General features: G+C 32.0%; 1 non-coding gene across 1 annotated transcript; it reads left to right on the top strand.

The window, feature by feature from the left end:
- Nucleotides 1-7689: 7689 nt before the first annotated feature.
- Nucleotides 7690-7802, top strand: TRNAL-CAA (transfer RNA leucine (anticodon CAA)). The gene is made up of 2 exons: nucleotides 7690-7727; nucleotides 7758-7802. It is a non-coding gene; the product is annotated as a tRNA-Leu (tRNA).
- Nucleotides 7803-8219: the final 417 nt, after the last annotated feature.

Below are 8219 nucleotides of genomic sequence, written 5' to 3' on the forward strand. Positions count from 1 at the left end.
GATTTATGATGATGATTACATTGGTACAACAAAATAAATGCCGATATTACTCTTCCGTTTTTAATTCCAGTACAATTAAGTAGAATAAATCTTTAAATATGTTATACACGATTTTTATAATGGCGGTTTGTTTGTTACTTAACTCAATAATCATTTGATTTACAGATTAAACAAAAGAAGCAAATTAAAACAGCTTTCGTTATGAATTTGCTTTTAAAATAAACAGATGCTACGGAAATTATTGTTTTGCAATATTAAAAAAGAATTAACAGTGTTACATTAAATTACATTTGTTTCGAATTTGCTGACTTTTTTCTTCTTATGACATATATTACTAAGATTTGCAGTAAATTGATTAAGTTTTTTCGTCTGCAAATCTTAATAAAGCCATGAAAAAGGGCACACTAACGTTTACTTAGTCCGATGTAAATAAGTAGTATAAAAATTAAACAACACAATTTCTCCATAAATCCACCTTTCTTTAAATGATAAGGCAATAATAATTTTTACCTATGTGCGCTACAGACTTCGTTAACATATTGCGCCCTCGCTTTTAGTAAAATAAATGATTATGGCGCCTCGGAGACACCACGAGACTTATATTTAACAAAATATTTTCGCTTTTTTATCGTTTCCTCTCCGAACAATAAAACTTTAGTTAGAAATAGACTTCGAATTTTATGGTACGAAAAAAGGAACAAATGAATTCTCCTTGCATGTCGCTTTAAAAAAATACTCTTATTATTGTACTTAAGCCAACAGGAATATTAAGGCTATCTAAACTATTTATTAGAAAACACTCGTCTATTAATTCTCTTGAAAGAATTAACGTCAATAAAATTCTTTCTCATTCACCGCGATTTTTATTGAACATACGATAAACAAAGAATCATATCACATTGTCCGAGCACGAGATATATTTAAAACAAAAGCATGTAGACTGTATTCAAATATGGAATTGAGATCGGGTAATTGGATTATGTAATTCTTGCGTTTCACTTCTCAAAGGGATATGCCACACGGGTGTTGTAGTGTCGCATGACCTTTTGTGTGACTTTAACTTTGACTCAATGATGGTCGTGTCAACAATATAGTGCGCTACAATGATAACTTAGTGACAGAACAAATTTTGCAAAATAGAAATACAATTACAGACTAAATAAAAATATTTTATCTAAAAGGAAATTTAAAATTATGTTCCTTGTTCGTGTAATAAAATTGCATCATACATTTACTATAATACTCTGAAATATTTTGTCGGGAAAATTAAATTATAATTTCATAAGGACTAAAGTTAAATTCAAATTCAAGCAAATCGTGCAATATCACCAGAAATAAGGGTAGCGGAGTAAAACTAATGCTTAAAAAACTAATTCAGAACGAAATATAAATCATAAATTTTGTGTTTCTAAAATTGGCTCACAGAATAACATTAAGATATTTAGATCTAAAATATTTTACTTTACTTTATACTTTTTATATTTTTCTACAGAGTTATGATTTAAAAGCAAAATTTCATAACTTATTCAAAAACATTTTAAAGTAAGATTGAAAAAGTTTCACTTTGATATTCTTTACTCTAAAATAGAATTTGGGTACAAACAAACAATTTACGCATATAATAATCAAACGAAGTACTCTTCTTTCAATGTTATTCGAATGTATTACTTCAAAGAAACATAATTACATAAATTAATATCTTACTTGTATTATAAATGCGACTGTTTAGATGGATGGATGGTTATTTGAAGATATATCCCGAACAGCTGAACGGATTTCCATGTAATTTGGTATACATCAAGAACATAGCCTCGAAAAAACACATAGGCTACTAATTATCTTTTTTCTTAATTCCGCGGGGACGGAGTCGCGGGCGACGACTAGTTATCACATACATTTGTATCAATAACTTTAAAATTTTATTCGTTTAAAGCTTTTTGCTATTCCGTTGTTTATTACATTTCGATTATGAACATAAAACTAAGTATTTACTTGCGATTTTACGCCTTAATAGTTTTCACTATACTTAACTGAATCACAACATTGAATTACATATTTTAGCTGATTAATCTTTCCAACTTTAATCACACTTATATAAGTTATTCTGAATTACCATAATAGGTCACCATTATCTAAATTCATAAAGCGTAAATCGTCCGGATAAAACGACAAATGAATCAATTATGGAGTATTGCACATTGAATATGAGTTCGCTTTTGATGAATATTCAAAATTCATTCCCTCGACTCCGACAATTAACGAGACATTGTTTTCGATATTCCGTGGATGAACTATTGTGTTATAATTCGCTTAGCGCGCATCGCTCGCGGAGGGTTGTTGAATGCACAAATCCTGATATTCGCTTCAGTAACGATCATTCATTGAATTTAAAACATGTTCAGAAACCTACAGCTATCCACTCGTAGTATTCGAATTCAAGAATTAAAACCTTGTAAACAAACGTGTGATATACAAAAACAATTAAGAAGACGATTATTATACTTTGACATGCTATCGCCCGCGACTACGTCCGCGCGGTATTAAAGAAAACTTAATTAGTAACCTATGTGTTCTTCTAGACTTTTTCTACATATTTGCCAAATTTCAGCGAGGTCCATAAAGCCGTTTTAAAGATACTTTTAAACAAGATCAATTCATCTATCCATCCAAACATTTATAATATTAGTAACATTGAAATTGGAACCTATTGAGAAACTTTTGTAATAGCAGAAAAAAACGGTATATGACATCGATTTTTCTTATTTATTTATTTATTAATTAAATTCATTTTACCGCCTAGAACTGCTCGCTGTTTGTATAAAAGTAATTAATATTAATGACTACCCTCCTTGTAGACAGACAACTTCAACTTTCCTTTTAAATAGACATATTTTCATGGACTTTACGATCCTTGTTTATATTCACGCATATTTATTCATCTACGTCTACATTTTTAATTTGCTAGTTATTATGTTTTACACTTTATTTGTCAAAAATATAACTTTGCGACACTCACTTATACAATTCTGTCGGAGCCTTAGCTGCTGGACTACGACTAAGCCCTTTTTCAGGAGCCAATCCCTTCCCCTTATCATTAATTATATTTGACACTTAGTGCCGAAACAAAAAAGAATCAATTATAATTTTGAACATGACAAAAAATAATTAAAAGATTCTAAAGGCGTTGCCCACCTTTAGTTGTGTAAAGAAAGTTGTTTTATTTATTTATTAGGTCTGATTAATATGAAACACTACTTAACCCATGTGAACATTAAGAAAAATAATAAAATAATAGTTATTCTATTTACATTGTGCCCACATCTGAATTGAAATGAATTTTTAAATAAACTGAGCGAAATCCATTACAGAAGATGAATAATAAATTATGTTTGTCTGCAAGTTATATCTGACAAGGTGACATGAATGTTGACGGCAAATATAAAATTAATATCGTTAAAACCATTAGCTTAGTCCATTAATGGATTTATTCTGTACCTATTTAATCACAGTCAGTTCATGAATTTTCAAAATGTACAAAACAATAATTTCAGGATAGAAATATCCAATATAACACGAGATTAAAATTAACAACCGTGGTCTACAATATAATACTTTTCAAACGTCAAAGAAGGAAATCAAAGCAACGGCTATATTATCAATAATTAAGCTGGAGATATTTAAATTAATAGTAAATGTTCTCTGACGCTTAAGTATATAGTACCTAGATGAAATAAAGATTTTTTTTAATTTCGGTAAGAAAACAAAACTCAAGATTCACAGCCACTACAACACAAGTTCCCATTTTAATTATCATAGTTCAGAAATTAAGCCTTCTTGTAACGGAAACAATGAGAACCTTTGTATTTAGAATAGCTTTAAGCTAATGTTAATCGAGCATGAACATCAGTAACAGTTATAGTTCGCTGAAGTGGATGCACAACCAGGAATTAACCTCAACCCTCCTCTTGTCTACCGACGGCTTACTTACCTCGCAGAGGGGAACCAACAGACTATGTTGCACATTATATAAATATTACATGCATGTATGTACATAATGTTACGTGGAATTACATCGATTTTGTATCTCAGACGTACATTGTGTAACGCAGTGTTTCCCGTAATTCTCTAATGTTGGCAGTTTTACTGCAAGTATAATACATATATCCGACAGGTATCACGGACAGAGCCAGTTTTATTTCCGGTGCCCTGGATGAGATTTGGTATAGGGGAAATCATTCAAAGATAAGGTATCCTATAGGCAACGCAGGCGCCCCTTTATATACAACACTAGCGCCTGCGATTCCCCCTTATGCCCGGCGCCCTGGGCAGTCGCCTCACGTCACCCTACTCTAACGCCGCTACTAATAACCCAGTACCATTAAACACTCCATAGTTTTGACGAAGACAAAAATCAACGTCTCTCTAAAAAAACAAAAAAAAACCTGAGCGTATGAGATGGAGAATAGAACCATTTAGTAATATTTTCCTGTTTTTACCTAATTGTTCAAGAATTTACTGTACTCTGTACGGTATTATTATTAAGTGAAGAGCGCCTGCAAAAAAAAAATCTTTATTTCTCCTCCAGGAAAAGAACGATAAAAATGTCAGGAAATTAAACATGCAAATGCGTCGAGCAATCACCGCCATTGTTTCCATATCGCACGGCGGTCTATCCAGTGAGGCGAGACTATGGGGACAATTTTTTTTTTATTAAGGTACCATAAAGCAGTGGAAAGCCTTATTGGGGGATTTCGTCGTCTGTCTAAATGTAGATTGGACTGGATCAATATCTGTATAAAATGTACGTATTCTTCAAAGCTCTGATCATTATATAACTTTAAAGATATAAAATGTAGGAAATACAATATTTTTGATCCTATTAAAAATCCTCGGTAACGTGGTCTTCTGTACTGCAATTTCATTTCTACTGCTGTAATTAAGTAACTTTATTTTGAGTATAGCACAAGTTCTTTTATTTTCACTCCCATTTGAATAGATGAAAACGGCTAGCGATAATATTTTAATGTCCTTTCATAAGAATTCAAGCTAAATTTATAGGATTTGCTTTTTACTAAAGATTTAATCGCTTCTTTTCTCATGAATAAGAAATGAAGGAGACCGTATTCTTAAAGGTTATGTTAATTTTATCTAATTGTATTTTCCATTATTCGTCTTTATGTGTCTGTTAACTGAATCCAGCTTAATGTAGAAAGAAATTTAGGGTACAGCATCTTTTCAATTAAAAAAAAATACGAACTAAGACGACAGTCAAATTGCCTTTTAACTTTTTAAACTTTACGTCCTCGAAACATGTTTATAGTTACAAAAGATTTTCAGTTTTATGTAAAATAACAAATTGAATGTAAAATATACACGAAGTTCGTACAAACCTGGGTTATTAAGCGAACAGAAAAAGGATGAAACGAAAAATTCGGGAAACAAATGAGGCGGGAGATCACAATCGCTTTGTTAAATTTCGTGTCCGAAAAAAGATGGATACGAAAACCTTACAATTTTTTACGTCACAAAAAGAAATAATATACTTCAAGAACAATACTTAACAAATCATCTCACGCTTTATACTTTTTTGGTCAACAAAGAGAAAACTGTTAAAAAGTTCTTAGTTAAAAAAACTATAATTCATTATGACACGTCAGAAAAATAATTACACATTGGAACACACAACATAGAAATACTTACGTACGCTCGTTAAATTACTAAATCAGAAAATTACAGAACTAACCTATCAGGTTCAGGGTAAGCGCCATCTGCGCCCGGCCACCTCAAGCCCGATGAAGCTGTAAATGCCTTCTCAAGGCAAACAGTGTCTACTCAGTCACACAAAAAGAAAAGTAACCTATGGCTACTTTTTTAGGTGTGAGTTGCGATTTACTTGTGCTTTTTAAATGACTATTAGTTATCGACATAAGCAACTAACATTAAAAATATGTATTTAAAATACTTGGCGATTTAAGAAACATGTTTTTAAAACGCAGGTTTTATAATTAACACTGCATGCCATCTATAGACAATGAAACAAAACATTTTCATGAAATTCATGGTTCTCAGACTATCACAATACGAAGATAGATGGCGCTTATTTAAAAATAGTACTAACATTACCATATACCAATTGCAAAATGAAATATTGAAAATAGTATAACCGATTTTTTTTTATTTTTAATTCTTAACAAATAATTCCGTTATAGCATAAATTTAACATCTTGCATATTACCGCCATCTCTTAAAAGTATAGGATGAACAGCAACCTAGAGCAGAAAATAGCACTTTCGTGTAATCGAAAATGTGCTATGAACTTTCGTGAATGTGACATCTTTTATCGAGGAGAAAAATTAGATTAAAAGCAAACAAAGTGATCCTATAAGGGTTCCGTTTTTTCCTTTCGAGATACGGAACCCTAAAAACATACGAATTAAAAAAGGCAATTTAAGAAAAAGCTAAGAACATTACTGACGCGTATTGGCAGACTGCTGCTTTTTGTCTTTGATATTTTGGCGATTTCAGGAGTATGCTACTTAGCGTGGTTCTATAAAAAAGTACTTACTGTGCAATTCTAAAGTAATTGATGCAACAATTTATAGATTCGCAACAAGATTTACAAAAGCTACCTTAAACTCAATATAATACAATATTAAAAAGAAAAACATACAATTACTTTTTGAGTGTGCTCATTCTCATGGGCACACACGGACAGTCTGAGCGTGATGAAATGGCAACCATTAGCACGGCAACAATAGAAGTTGACTACGCAATACACAACTATGATAATAAAGTACCACATACTTTAAGTGCGTAACGTTTAACTACGATAATTTTACACTTTATTTTAACCCATTTCAAATGGATTTGAAATTTCATATTGTTTCTAGAGATAAAACCATTTAAGGAGGCTTAAGCTTCCAGAGGATAAGCTTCACTTAACTACAAACTTATCTTACTAAAATATTATAAATGTGAATGTTTGAATGTATGGATATATGAATAAATGGATAAATGTTTGTTAGAATGAGAAGGCAGAACGGCTCAACGGATCTCAATGAAATTTGGCATAGATGTAGAACATGGTCTAAAAGAACACATAGGTTACTATCGCGATTGACAGCTAAGGACTAAGAAATAACGCAAAACGTTATCTCTATTTTGACTTATCACATGTACGTGTCATTAAAATGGAAGCAAAGAATGTTGAGTAAAAATTTTGCAACAAAAATATAAATTAGAACACATAGCGCATTTTATATTCCCCTAGATAAATATACTTCCGACTAAAAGTAGGACATCAAATATGTTACAAGTATAGAATGATGATCAAACATTTCTATGTGACATGAAAATACATATTTTAATATAAAGAGAAAGCAATAGCAAATTTATTACCTGGTCTTAAGATCGTAAAGAAACATTTGCAATAGTTGGAGAAGTTTACAAGATTTAGATATGATGATAGAAAATATTTTTTCCTAACTAACCTACTCGATTTCGAACTGCTTTATACCTAGTACTATTGCAATACGTTCAACACAAAATAACTTACTCATTTAATAACAGCTAGTACACACTAGGCCATTTGAAACGACTATTGTATGTCTGATAATAATGTTGGTGCTTATATGTATTTTTTAATGGTTAAATAAAGCGTAATGACAATAATTCCTGGTAAGCGTCATAGTCAGGATGGCCGAGCGGTCTAAGGCGCCAGACTCAAGGCAACTTGCCCGTGTAGCACGGGTTGGGCGTTCTGGTCCTCTCTGAGGGCGTGGGTTCGAATCCCACTTCTGACAAACTTTTTACAAACACAAGTTTTATATTTTACCATTTAAATTATGAAGTGCTAAGTAAATTTTGTGATTTTTTTATCCTCAAAAGTATATATAATAGTAATTCTGCCGTATTTTTAAATGTTTCCTTGGCCGTAAATTATTTACATGTTTAATGAAATGAAAATGAAAATATTACAGGTAAACTTCAGAGAAATCCTTCTTTAAATGAATGAGGACAAAGAGGGTAAAACCGGAAGACACTTGAATGTAAAAGTTGCGCCAGAGGGAAGTCGCGGGGCTCGGCTTACGGCCCAATTGCCACGAACCTGGTCGCTAAAGGACCCTCCACACTGCGGCAGGCGGTCGTTGCCACGAAGTTCCGCACAATACTCCTACTGTCCTAATTTAAAAAAAAATATCAACACTAAAATCATTCGA

The sequence above is a fragment of the Papilio xuthus genome, unplaced genomic scaffold, assembly GCF_000836235.2.
Source record: "Papilio xuthus unplaced genomic scaffold, Pxut_1.1 DF826945.1, whole genome shotgun sequence".
Classification (NCBI taxonomy): Eukaryota; Metazoa; Arthropoda; class Insecta; order Lepidoptera; family Papilionidae; genus Papilio; species Papilio xuthus.